This window comes from Humulus lupulus, chromosome 6 (assembly GCF_963169125.1).
Source record: "Humulus lupulus chromosome 6, drHumLupu1.1, whole genome shotgun sequence".
Lineage (NCBI taxonomy): Eukaryota > Viridiplantae > Streptophyta > Magnoliopsida > Rosales > Cannabaceae > Humulus > Humulus lupulus.
The window spans coordinates 110,886,316-110,898,994 of record NC_084798.1 but is presented as its reverse complement, the minus strand read 5'-3'; the positions used below and the strand labels follow the sequence as shown (position 1 = coordinate 110,898,994).

Genomic DNA, 12,679 nt, shown 5'->3' with positions numbered 1-12,679 from the left:
TTAAGGGATCCCGTGTTTATAATAGTTTAAATATATGAAATGAGTCTTTTGAGACCAAAACCATTTTAACCCTAACTCTTGCATGTTTAGTGACACATTTTTAAAATGCTGACTTGTTTAGCGAGTTTTGCACCTTTATAAGTACACAGTGTAACGGTCTTGGCTATCCAGGGCGTTACAAGAACTATTCGCATTTGAACGCGGCTCAATCGAGCAGATACCTCAGGAGCAAAATTCCAACGCGGACGCCCTGGCAAAGCTCGCCACTTCCGGGGAGGCAGAGACTTTGGGGCTGGTACTGGTAGAGTTCTTGGAAAGACCAACCATAGAGGAATTCGGGGCAGAGGTCGAGATGATCGACACCAGACCAACTTAGATGACTCCCATCCTCGAGTATCTCACAGCAGGGAAGTTACCCGAGGGACGAAATGACGCAAAGAGGGTACTTTACCAGGCTCCGAGGTATACAGTGATAGATGGGATATTATATCGACGTGACCTGTCTTTACCTCTCCTGCGGTGTGTTCTGTCAAGCGAGGCGAAGACCATTTTGTAGGAGGTGCACGAGGGCTTTTGCGGAGATCACACTGGGGGGCAAAACCTGGCCTTGAAGATTTTAAGGCAAGGGTATTATTGGCCCACTCTGTCAAAGGACTCGATCTCCTATGTCCAAAAGTGTAACAAGTGCCAGCAATTCGCTGCAATTGCCCGGGCTCCTTCGGTCGAGCTGAAGATGATCTCGTCCCCATGGTCATTCGCGGTCTGGGGGATTGACCTGGTTGGTGCCCTCCCTACTGGAAAGGGAGGAGTTCGCTACGCGATGGTGGCTATCGACTACTTCACGAAGTGGGCAGAAGCAGAGCCCCTGGCGACGATCACTTCAAAGAGAGTCCTTGACTCTATGGTCAAGAACATTGTCTGCCGATTTGGGCTGCCAAAGAAGATCGTGTCGGATAATGGAACACAGTTCGATAGCGACCTCTTCACCGAATTTTGTGAGAGGCACGACATTGTTAAAAGCTTCTCCTCCATGGCCTATCCCCAGGCCAATGGGCAGGTCGAGGCTGTCAATAAGACGCTAAAAACAAGCCTTAAGAAAAGACTAGATGAAGCCAAGGGAGTTTGGCCCGAATAGCTTCCCCAGGTACTGTGGGCATACCGGACCTCGCACCGAACTTCGACGGGTCATACTCCTTTCTCCCTGGCTTTTGGGAGTGAGGCAGTCCTTCCTGTCGAAGTAAAGGTAGCCTCACATAAAGTCCAGACATTTGACCAAGACTGGAACGACGAATTGCTCTGCACGTCCCTCAACCTAATTGACGAAAAGCGAGAAGCTTCACAACTGCAGATCGCACATTATCAACAAAAGATCACTCGTTATTTCAACTCAAAGGTCAAGAAACACGTCTTTAGCATTGGCGACCTGGTACTCAGAAGAGTCTTCTTAGCCGGTAAGGATCCCAAGGACGGAGTGTTGGGACCAAACTGGGAAAGGCCCTATCAAATAACAGAGGTCGTGAAAGAAGGAACCTTCAAGCTAGCTTGGCTTAATGGAGAAGCAGTCCCATAGACTTGGAACGCTATACACCTGAAGAAATATTATCAGTATTATCTTTGTAAGGCTTAATTAGAAAAACCACCTTTTGTTTATTAAATAATGAGAGAATCTTTTCGCATTGTCGTATATCTTTGTGAATGTAACGTCAAGTAACCACAAAAGGCCCTTTCCTGATTACTTGGGGGGCATATATCCTGAATATAACTAGGTCATCCTAAAACTTAGAAGTTGATTCAAATTGATTAATCGACGTTTTTCTTAAAAAACGCGAGATATCGATAAAGGATTAACATGAACTAAGTTTTTAAAATCAATGTCCTGGATATAACCAGGTCCTAAAACTTAGAAGTTGATTCAAATTGATTAATCGACGTTTTTCTTAAAAAGCGCGAGATAACGATAAAGGATTAACACAAACTAAGTTTTTAAAATCAATGTCCTGGATATAACCAGGTCGTCCTAAAACTTAGAAGTTGATTCAAATTGATTAATCAACGTTTTTCTTAAAAAGCGCGACATATCGATAAAGGATTAACACGAACTAAGTTTTTAAAATCAATGTCCTGGATATAACCAAGTCCTAAAACTTAGAAGTTGATTCAAATTGATTAATCGACGTTTTTCTTAAAAAGCGCGACATATCGATAAAGGATTAACACGAACTAAGTTTTTAAAATCAATGTCCTGGATATAACCAGATCCTAAAACTTAGAAGTTGATTCAAATTGATTGATCGATGTTTTTCTTAAAAAGCGCAAGATATCAATAAATGATTAACGCAAACTAAGTTTTTAAAATCATTGTCCTGGATACAACCAAGTCCTAAAACCTAGAAGTTGATTCAAAGTAATTGATCGATGTTTTTCTTAAAAAGCGCGAGATATCAATAAAGGATTAACACGAACTAAATTTTTAAAATCAATGTCCTGGATACAACCAGGTCCTAAACTTAGAATTTGGTTCAAATTGATTAATAGATGTTTGTTTCCTAAAAAGCATGAGATGTCAGTCATAACACCAACAAAAACTAAGTTCTCACCAAATGCGTTAAAGATGAGCAACAATAAAATTAAACCACAAAAAATATATAAATAGATTAAAGTAAATCTAAGGAAACCAATTGTCTTAAGGATAAAAAAAAACTCGTAATACAAAATTACAAATAAAAAATAAGAGAAAAGGAGCAGAAGTCCTAAGCACCGCCAGGCCGCTCCGACGAAGTCACCCCTTCCACGTCCTACTCGGCAGCAATAGAAGTCTCTCTGGTCTCAGAGGGCACCTCTTGTTGAAGGCGATCTTTGAACTTCTCTAGGAAGGACTCCCACACCTCCAGCCCCAGGAAGAAAAAGTCACCATCCTGGTTGAAGGCCCAGCAATGATACAGCATGACCTCCATGGAGGAGCTGGAAGATGCCCTCTCCGCTACAAGGGCGGCCTTGGCCTCTTCAAGTTTGACCTTCGCGGCGTCCAGGGTGACCTTGGTAGCCTTGGCCTCCAGCAGCTTAGCCCGGGATGCCTCCAGTTCGGCCTGCGCGACCTTCTCGCTTTCCCGGGCAGTCGCCAGGGCAGCTTTGGCATCCTGCTCTTGTTGTTAAGCAGACACGAGGGTGGCCTGGGCAGCCTGGTGCTTGCCCTTGATCTCGTCAATCCTGGCCTTGGACCGAGATATGCACGGGTGGAGAGCCAAAGCCGCCTGCAAGATAAAAAGATAATAAGGCAAGTGCTTTAGAAGAAGCAAGGAGAACCAGTGATTAAGCAAACTTACCACGAGGGTCATCCCTAGTGAAGACTCCATAATGTTCTCGGGGCTCCTCGTCTCGATCTCCCGTAGATCCCTTAGGGTGGCATTATAGCAGTGATCCACCATATAGGTCACGGTTTCATAAACTGTCCCTCGAAAGGCCTCAGGGATTTTCTCCAGGGCCCGAGTGTTTACTGGGATGTGCACGGTGGGAACCGGAGCTGGCAAGGTCCCGGTTGGTACCTCCAGTTCCCGGTTAGAGACAGGAGGTCGCAGGGGAGGTGGAGCCATCTTCTTTATGGCAGGAGGGGGTGGAGGCACCTTCTCTAGGGCGGAAGGACCTTGGCCCTTCCCCTTGGCAGGAGACTTGGAAGTGGTCCCGGGAGGGGGAGTTTTCTTGGTGAGCCGGAGCCTCTTCACCAAGGGTCCAGACGACTTGGAGGAAGGGTTTCCCCCTGGAACATGGATCGCAGAACGTTGTCCCCGGGCTGTGACATCTCCTCGCCTGAAACAAAGAACGGAGGATCAGTATGCATGTAAAAATATTTGATAACAAAATCTAAAGAATGTATTGAAAAAGGTCCTACCCTCCGAGATAGAGGAGGAATCTATTTTCACGACCTCCGGCCGCGGAGCTTCTACGGGGGAGTCTAAGATTATAACTTCGCGAATGAGAGGGGGCTCTGGGTTCGGATCCGCCTCAGGATTGGACTCCTCTACATACTGCCTAAGCCCCAGAGCTACTATACCCTCCAGAAAGGAGGGCCACGACCTAAGGTTGGTCCCATACTCCTCAAAGAAGGCTGACCTAAAGGCCAGGGTATTGTCTACTACTACAGTGCCCCTAGGGCGGCCGATGTCATGAGGCAACACTAGCTGGTCAACGCACTGGAGTAGAGTTTTGTTACGATCTGGGTCGTTTCGGTGACGGTGAACGAGTAGGTTGGGGTTAAACCTAGCAAGCCGTAGGTCTGCAGCAGCTCTGTCTAAATCCCTAAACAAGTATGGGTTACCTTGGCCGGAGGGACCGGCTGCTGCCCCAGACTGGACCCACTCCGCGTTGACCCCTTGGGCGACCTCAAGAGCCTGCTTCCAACACACGAGCGGCACCTTGTCTTCCTCGTCATCATTCGCGGCCCCCTCCTCGGGGATGGGTGCCTTCTCGCGAGCTGCTGGGGCGATCTGCAGCCTCCTCAAGGCTAGAGTCTAGCCCAGAGAAATTAACTTACACGCCAGCATCGTCTCATCAGACACGAGCTGGCGGTAGTCTTTTTCGCTTGGAGGAAGCCCCGCCAAGGTCTCATATTCACCCCCGATGGTCATCGATTTAGCCGTCCTCGCAAAAATAGCTCCACGATAGTATTCTAGTCAATACGCATGGAAAGGAACAAGTCAACAGCGATTTTGCGAGCTGAGGATAGAAAGAACTTACGAGGACGGTTGAAGTAATGATGTTCGCAGTTGCAGAACCCCATCGACATGAAGAACTAGTCCTTGAAGTCGTTGGGGTGGCTAGGCAGCTCGATGACTGCAGCGGAGTTGGGGAAACGGGTCAAGTAATAGAACTCGTCGTCTCGCCCTCGTTGGTCCGGGCTGGCTGTGAGGTAGAAAAAGTAGAGAATGTCCGCCGGTGTAGGGACCTCCCATTCCTGCTTCAGGAATAGGTACCTCAGCCCCGTTAATAGACGATAGAAGTTAGGAGGGAGCTGAATGGGGGCCAGCTTCACGAAGTTCAAGAAGTCCGCGAAGTACTGGTCCAGAGGAAGAAAGGCCCTGGCCTTAAGATGTTCGTCGCTCCAGGCCGCGAACTCCTCGTCGAGCGGTGTGCAGCTCTGCTCGCCCTCGAGGGGAGGTCGGGCAACAAGAGCTCCCGTCCCTATTTCAATGTTGTTGGACAACAAGATCTTGTTGACCTTCCCCTGAGTTGTAACCTTCGAGACAATCCTCTCGGCCTTGAAGAAGGCATCAGGTCCCACCTCGACCTCTTTCTCCACGGTGGGACCAAAGAGGGGGATAAGGGAATCTGCTGCCACCTCCTTCCCCTTGCTGGCTTGCTGGGACGACGAGCTGGCGACACTCTTCTTGGGCATGTTCTTCCTGGGTCCCATCTGGTCGCCTAACGAATAAAGATGAAGAAAATTTAGAAAGACGACCTAAGCATAAGAAAGGGAATCTAGCGCGAGGAATGATTTTCCTTACACGAGCTGAGGTAATCTCAACCCGCGGTGAGTGAGGCCACGCAGTTCTATGAACACGCACCTGTGCTCCCAACGGGTCCCCGATCACTCGGGATCCGTGTGTCAGGAGGGTCAGGATAATGCTTGCCTTGGAGGGAAAGTTTCAAAAAGCAAAAATCGCCTGGGAAGCGTGGCCCCTAAACTACCCAGTTTTGCACCCCAGAAACTTGTTGCCTTCCCCTCTCCAAATAGACATTTCAAGAGATTACCCAGAAAAATCCCCCCAGAATTATCTTGTCATATGCGTTATATTCCTAAGCATTCCTTCCTATGGTTGATACCCCTAGAGTAAAAAAAAACAGCAAACAACCTACAGTGTGCAACTAAAAAAGGAGTCTACCTAAACAAACAAAAAAACGGAAACATTTGAACATGCAGCAAGCAGAGGACTTACATAAGTCTTTGCTATATGAAAGTCGAAAATGGTGTAGAAGTAGGAATCCTGGTGGAGCCTTTAGAACCGGAGTCACGGAGAAACCTTTGTGTCTGAAACTCAGGGACTTCTGGAACAGTAACCGGAAGAAAAAAGGGTTTTGAGGCTGAGAAGAGAGAAAATGGAAGATGAGGAAAATTTCCAAATAAAGGGTGGCTCATGCGAAAAGTGGCCAACCTTATATGTACGTAAAAGGCAAAGAAACGAGTGCCATTCGATCATCTTAATGCAGGATACGAGGGTCGCAACTCGAAAGACGAAACGACGGCCGAAGACAGACTAGGCCATTTAATGCGATTCTCGGAAGACGGACCTTCACCAACCACGATGCTCCACGTATCCGGTACCAGCGCAATAGGCGGGACATGAAGAGTCGACAAGGAAGCCTAAAAGTCCCTGCTGTGGCCCCAGGTGACGTCACGTGCCACGAGCAGGAGCTTAGGGGGCAAATGTACGCCCTAAATATCCACGGGTTATTAGCGAGCTGGAAAATGACATAATTCTATCTGCCACGTGAAAGCCACCTACCCGGAGCTGTAGTTACGAGTCTCCACCTCTTTAGCTCGAGGTAGTCAAAGGTTTAGTAAGAAGACTCGAAGGCATCGGGTCAGCAGTGTGGACACCACGAGCTGGAACTACATCAAGCTCGAGGTACGACATAGAGCTAACATCCCCGACCATTCATGAAGTCAACCACGCAATGTAAACGTGCGCATATCAGACATCATGTGTCTACTCCATTCCTGAATTCTCGGACACGCAGCATAAACGTGCGTGTTCAGGCACCCAACGACTGGTTTGGGCCATGCAACCCATTATCCCCCTTACCTATTGATTAGACAACACTTTATTGTCAGGTTTTAGGAATTAATCATAAGTGTCACAGAAGTGACATGATGGGTAATAAGGTCACGGGATGACCCCCTTTGCCAACACTCAGGTGTCCTCTCACTATAAATATGGAGACCCTGGGCGTTGCAAGGGGTTGGCGTCTAGTTTGTAAAGAAACACCCTGTAAGGAATACTAGAGAGATATTAATAATATTGACTGGTGGACTAGAGGGATTTTAACTTTCGAACCACCTAAAAGGAAAAGAGTTATAACATTTCCCCTATACTATTTTCACTAGTTTGGAATATAAATAATTATATATTACGGTTCATCATCTAGCCCTAATCCATCCCGTTTGTTCGTATAATTATCTGTTGCCGAAGAAACGCATCAACAGATGACAAATGATAGATCAGGTTGTGTAATGGTTAAGTAAATAAGGCAGCCAATGAGTCTTTTATAAGCTTTTGGGTCCTCAAGTACTTCACCGTCTTCAGCGGATAACTTAAGGTTGACATCCATTGGTGAAGATGTTGTTTTGCATCCAAGTGTGCCACTGTCTTCAAGGATTTGAAGAGCATATCCTCATTGAGATAGGAAAAGATCTTTGTTATTCCTAGCAATTTCAAGACCAAGAAAAAATATTAGTTCAACAAGATCTTTTAATTGAAAACGAGTTGATAAGTAGAGAATAAGAGTGTTTATGGCATGTGTAGAATTTGCTTACAATCATAACATCATCAACATAGATTAATAGAGCCAAAAAATGTGTCATCATGCTTGATGAACAATGAATAATCAGTATATGAGTGCTGAAAATCACAGGCAAGTAAGAAAGTAGTGAGTTTAGTATTCCATTCTCTAGAGGCTTGCTTAAGGCCATATAGACTTTTGTTAAGTTTACAAACTAGTTTTTGGAAATTAGTGTGCTCCCCCTTAAGTGTGTATCCTTGAGGTAGAGACATGTAAATCTCTTCATCAAGATCACCATTCAAAAAAGAATTATTTACATTTATTTGGTGTAAATGCCAACCATAATGGGTTGCAATAGCTAACAAAAGTTTAACAGTGACCATTTTAGCAACAGTGGCAAATGTGTCAATAATTCACTCCTTCTTGTTGAGTATAGCCTTTAGCAACTAACCTAATTTTATATCTTTCAACAATACCTTTGGAATTCTTTTTAAGTTAATAAATCAATTTACATCCTATCGGTTTATGTGCAGTGGGAAAGTCAACTATGGTCCAAGTGTTGTTATTGTTTAAAGCATTTAGTTCTTCACTCATGCATTGATCCATTCTATGGAAAGTCTAGCTGTCTTGTAAGATGTGGGTTCACTTATAGAGCTAGCATTGCAAATAATTGTATGAAATGAATGATGCAATTTAGAATAATCAAGATAGCCAGATAAATGATATTTAGTAGAAGATTTGGTAGATGCTAAACTATTATAATAGTGATATTGCTGTAAAAAGGAGGGAGGTTTAGAAGATCTCCCTGTTCTAGTGATCACTACATTGGTGATGTTGTCAATGCCGAAAGGGTTTCGTTGCCTTTGTGAGGTTTTTGTTTCTAGTAGAGAAGGATCATGGTCAGCAGCTCCATTTGGTACATGCATGGACAACAGAGAAGTAATGTTAGAAAATAAAGAATTGATGTTATCAATAGATCTATTATTGAAAAAAGGGAAAACTTTCTCATAAAATACATCTCTAGATATGAATATTTTATTAGTGGTTAGGTCCATAACTTTGTAGGCTTTCATACATTGGGGATACCCTAGGAAGAGACAAGGAATAACTCTTGGAGAGAACTTATTTCTTGAACTCGGCAAAGTGGAAGCAAAACACAAGTATCCAAAGCATTTCAAATGATCATAAGTAGGAGTTTTAGAATGTAATACCCCATACGGCGTGATTTTTTTAGAGGCTTAAAGGGAAGCCGATTGATCAAATGGGTGGTTGTAAGAACAGCGTCACCACAATATACTAATAAAATGCCTGATTGAAACATTAAAGCTCTTGCAACATTGAGTAAATATTGGTGTTTTCGTTCAACCACCGAATTTTGCTCAGGACAATCAACACAAGATAAGTAGTGAATAGTGCCTTGAGATTTAAAAAAAATATCAAAAGCTAATTCCTTAGCATTATCAGATCTAACCCCTTTTATTTTGGTGCCAAATTGTGAGTAAATCATTGAGAAAAAATGTAGTATAATTGTAGAAACATCAAATTTCATTTTTAATAAAAAAAAAGCCAAGTATAACGAGAATGGTCATCTACAATAGTCAAGAAATATTGATATCATTCTCTAGTCTCATGCATAAAAAGTCCTCATATATCAATATGTATTAGATCAAAAATAGAATTGGAAATATGGCTATTTGAGGGAAAATACAATTTTCTTTGTTTTACTAAATGACAAATATTATAAGGAATGTCTTGTTTATTTAAAGATGAAAATGAAAAAAAAAATGCTTTAGTAGAAACATGTAAAGAAAGGTGTCCAAGTCTTGAGTGCCATAGGGATAGATTCAATCCTAGGCACATCCATGACATATAAATTCCCAATTCATTGAGTATGGCAATGCGGCAATGCTTGTCCTGGATAATGCAATCATTTAGTGTAAAAATTACATTATATGCAGATTTTTGACATAAAGCACTAACAAATATGAGATTTCTAGTGAATGTATGGACAAATAACACATTGTACAAAATGAGTTTTTCAGATAGTTTGACAGTGCCTATTTTGAGAACAAGGACAGTCATGGCATTAGGCATAGACACAAAATTAGGGAAAACAGCGCCACTAAAATCAGTAAACAAAAATTTATCTTTGTAAATGTGATGACTAGCACTTGTATCAATCAGCCAAGAGGAGTTAGAAGTAATACCAGACACTTGTGAAGCGGATGCCTCAGAATGGCGAGATTGCATCTGAGTTGCAAGGTATGTGAGGAGTTGTTAGCACTGTTCAGGTGTGAAGCTTGATGAGGATAGCTCATTTGAGATAGCAGCAGCTACTCCTTGTTTCAGATGAGACTGGGATGGAAAATCAGGTTTGTTGGCAGTCCAAGAAGCATTCGGGTCATGAGGCTTGGGATTCCAACCAGGGGGAGACCGTGGAGCTCGTAGCAACGATCACGGGCATGGTTTTGGAGACCATAGTGGGAACACAGTAGGGGTTTCTTCCCAAAAGTTCTATTTGTATGAACATGGGCAACAATGGGCAACTGAAAGTTGGATAACGGTCTTTGTTTTTCCTCTTGGACAATTAGAGAAAAAAATTTGTTGATGGGAGGAAGAGGCTCCATCATCATAATGTTGGAGCGAATTTGGGCATATATGATTCAGTTAAACCCATGAGAAGAAACAACCCATAAGAAGAAAAAGCTCCATTAGTAAGTGGCCTAAACATACTTAGTTCATCACAGAGAGAGTTTGCAAATTTGCAAAATATGTGCCAATATCAAGGTCACCTTGCTTGATGTTAGCCATGGATTGCTTCAGTTGGTAAATCCGAGGACCCTTGCTTTGGTAGTACTGATCGTGAAGATCCTGCCACATTGCAGCTCGATCCTGGTATAGAATGCTTGCAGCAATTGGAGGTGGGACAAAATTGTTGATCCAGCCCATAACCATTGAATTACAGCGAGTCCAACGAGTCCAAGAATTGTAGTTTGGGTCGTTGACTGGAGGACTTGGGATCGTATCAAGGAGAAATCCCATCTTGTTCTTGGCCACAAGAGAAATCGTGATAGATCAAACCCAAGAACTGTAGTTGCAACTGCCTTTTAGAATGCTAGAGACCAAAATCACACCTGGTTGATTGACATGGGAAATAAAATATGGATTCTCATACACAGGTGGTGGGGCTGTGGGTGGCGGAGCCGGAACAACCTGAGTTGGGCAACCATCAACGAACGGGGTAGCATCTGCCTGAGCCGCTGGAATGCCATGAGTGTTGGAGGTGCCTTCGGTTTCAGAGGTTGGTCGCTGGGATCGTGTTCTTGCCATGGTAAATGGAATAGAAAACAAGGAAGAAGTTGACTGTGCCTTTTCGTTTCAGTGGTGGAGATTTGCCTGCAGTTTCGGAAATGTTGCAGAGGGAGGCGATAATGGAGTGCCCGCAGTTTCAGAAATGTTGCAGAGGGAGGCGACAATGGAGGTTTGGCTGCTGTTTCAGAAATGGTGGAGGCAGCTAGGGTTGAACGTCGTGTGCGGTAGAGGAAGAAAAGAAATAGAGAGTTAGGTTTTGTTTTCTTGATATCTCTCGTACCATAATAGACCTTTGGGTCCAAAAAAGAAATCTGTAAAAATGCAACTTGGGCCTCTAACAAAAAGCTGATCTCAATACAAAAAATGAGAAAATGAAAGTTGTATTTTTCAAAACTAAAAGTAACATGTATAGAAAAACATAGGTCCAAACCAAAACAACCCAACAACAAACAAACTCAACAAAAATATCTAAAAATAACAGATGGAAAAATAAAACTCAGCCAAGTCAAAATGTATTTATCATTCTGCCGTGCACATATATAAAGCTAGGTTTTAAACTGTTTGGGCAAATTTCTCTCATTTACACTTGTATCTTATTATAATAATATATTAATGTAAGGTATGCAAGTCATGCTGAGAAAGAAGTTTATAAGATTGAATTTGGATTAAATAACTTTTTTTTATATTGTATTGTATTTTTTAACTAATGATAAATATGAAGATGTGAGATTTATATCTATTTATATCTTAATTTCACATATTTTATAATGTAGAAAATTATTTAGTGGGAGTATAAATTAAAAAATAATAATATTTTTTTGATCGAAAATAATTTCTAGAAGAATAAAAATAAAAAATATACAAAAATTCTAATTAAAAAATAATAATAAGTGGAGGCTGTGTGGCCTCGCACTGCTGCTGGTTGTAATTACATTTAATTTGGCTATGTTTAGCAATAATGAGGGAGAGTAAGAAGGATAGAAAGAAGATGATATTAGTTATTTCTTTATACTGTATATTTGGTGTTAGTAGTAATCGATAGTAGATTTAATATTACTTTAATATACTTTTTTTAAAATATAAATTATATATTTAATTTTATATAGGATAATCATAATATTTAATATATTTTATTTTGTTAATTGTTCTTCATCTTTCAAAAAATGAAAGAAATGTATTTCACAGGTTTGGAGGAACTAAGATTGAACTCTTTTCAGTGGCCCAGTACTTATGGGGCATATGATATAGCATTAATAATAATAGAAAATATATATTCTAAATTAAATTATATATATTTTTAAAATGCAAGCTATCTAAATTGTTTAATATAAAAAGTATATCTCATCATTTATACCAAATTCATATGTAACTATTAGTTTGGTCAAACTCCCACAAGTATCACTGTATGATAGAAATTATTATATAGTGAACATTGTAAATTTGTAATGAGGACCCCGAGAAATGGGTCGTTAGATAAGATTTTAACGTGAAATGGGACGGGACATTGTTCGTTTTTTAATATGGGTCGTTAGATAAGATTTTAATTGATCCAACGACTGGGGTGTGCTCTGCAAAAGAGACTGTTCCCGTGTCAGTTTCTATCAGTTACAGTCTAGTTTTAGTAGGGGTATTGATGGAGTAAGGCAACCGGTTACTTCTTCCATGTTTAAACCAACTCCATCTTCTCTCTTTACTCTCATATTAACCTTCCGAAACAAAATCAGAAATCCTCATTCTTTCCAAAATTTCTTCCGTTGCTCGGAAACGAATATTGAGGTACATATTCTAGGTTAGTTGTTTTAAAACCCTCTAATCTCTTGGAAAATTTCCACTAATCTCTTCTGGTAGAAAACTAACACTCTGTTTTTTTCAA

The 12,679-nt window shown here is 41.9% G+C and overlaps 1 long non-coding RNA gene across 2 annotated transcripts; it reads right to left on the bottom strand.

Moving 5' to 3' along the window:
• Window positions 1-2,627: 2,627 nt before the first annotated feature.
• LOC133782440 (uncharacterized) lies at window positions 2,628-11,063 on the bottom strand. Of its 2 annotated transcripts, XR_009870504.1 has the most exons (4): window positions 9,702-11,063; window positions 3,887-8,401; window positions 3,324-3,804; window positions 2,628-3,251 (listed from the first exon to the last, which is right to left on the bottom strand). It is a non-coding gene; the product is annotated as an uncharacterized LOC133782440 (long non-coding RNA). The 2 variants fall into 2 exon arrangements; XR_009870503.1 differs by having other exon boundaries at window positions 3,324-8,401.
• Window positions 11,064-12,679: the final 1,616 nt, after the last annotated feature.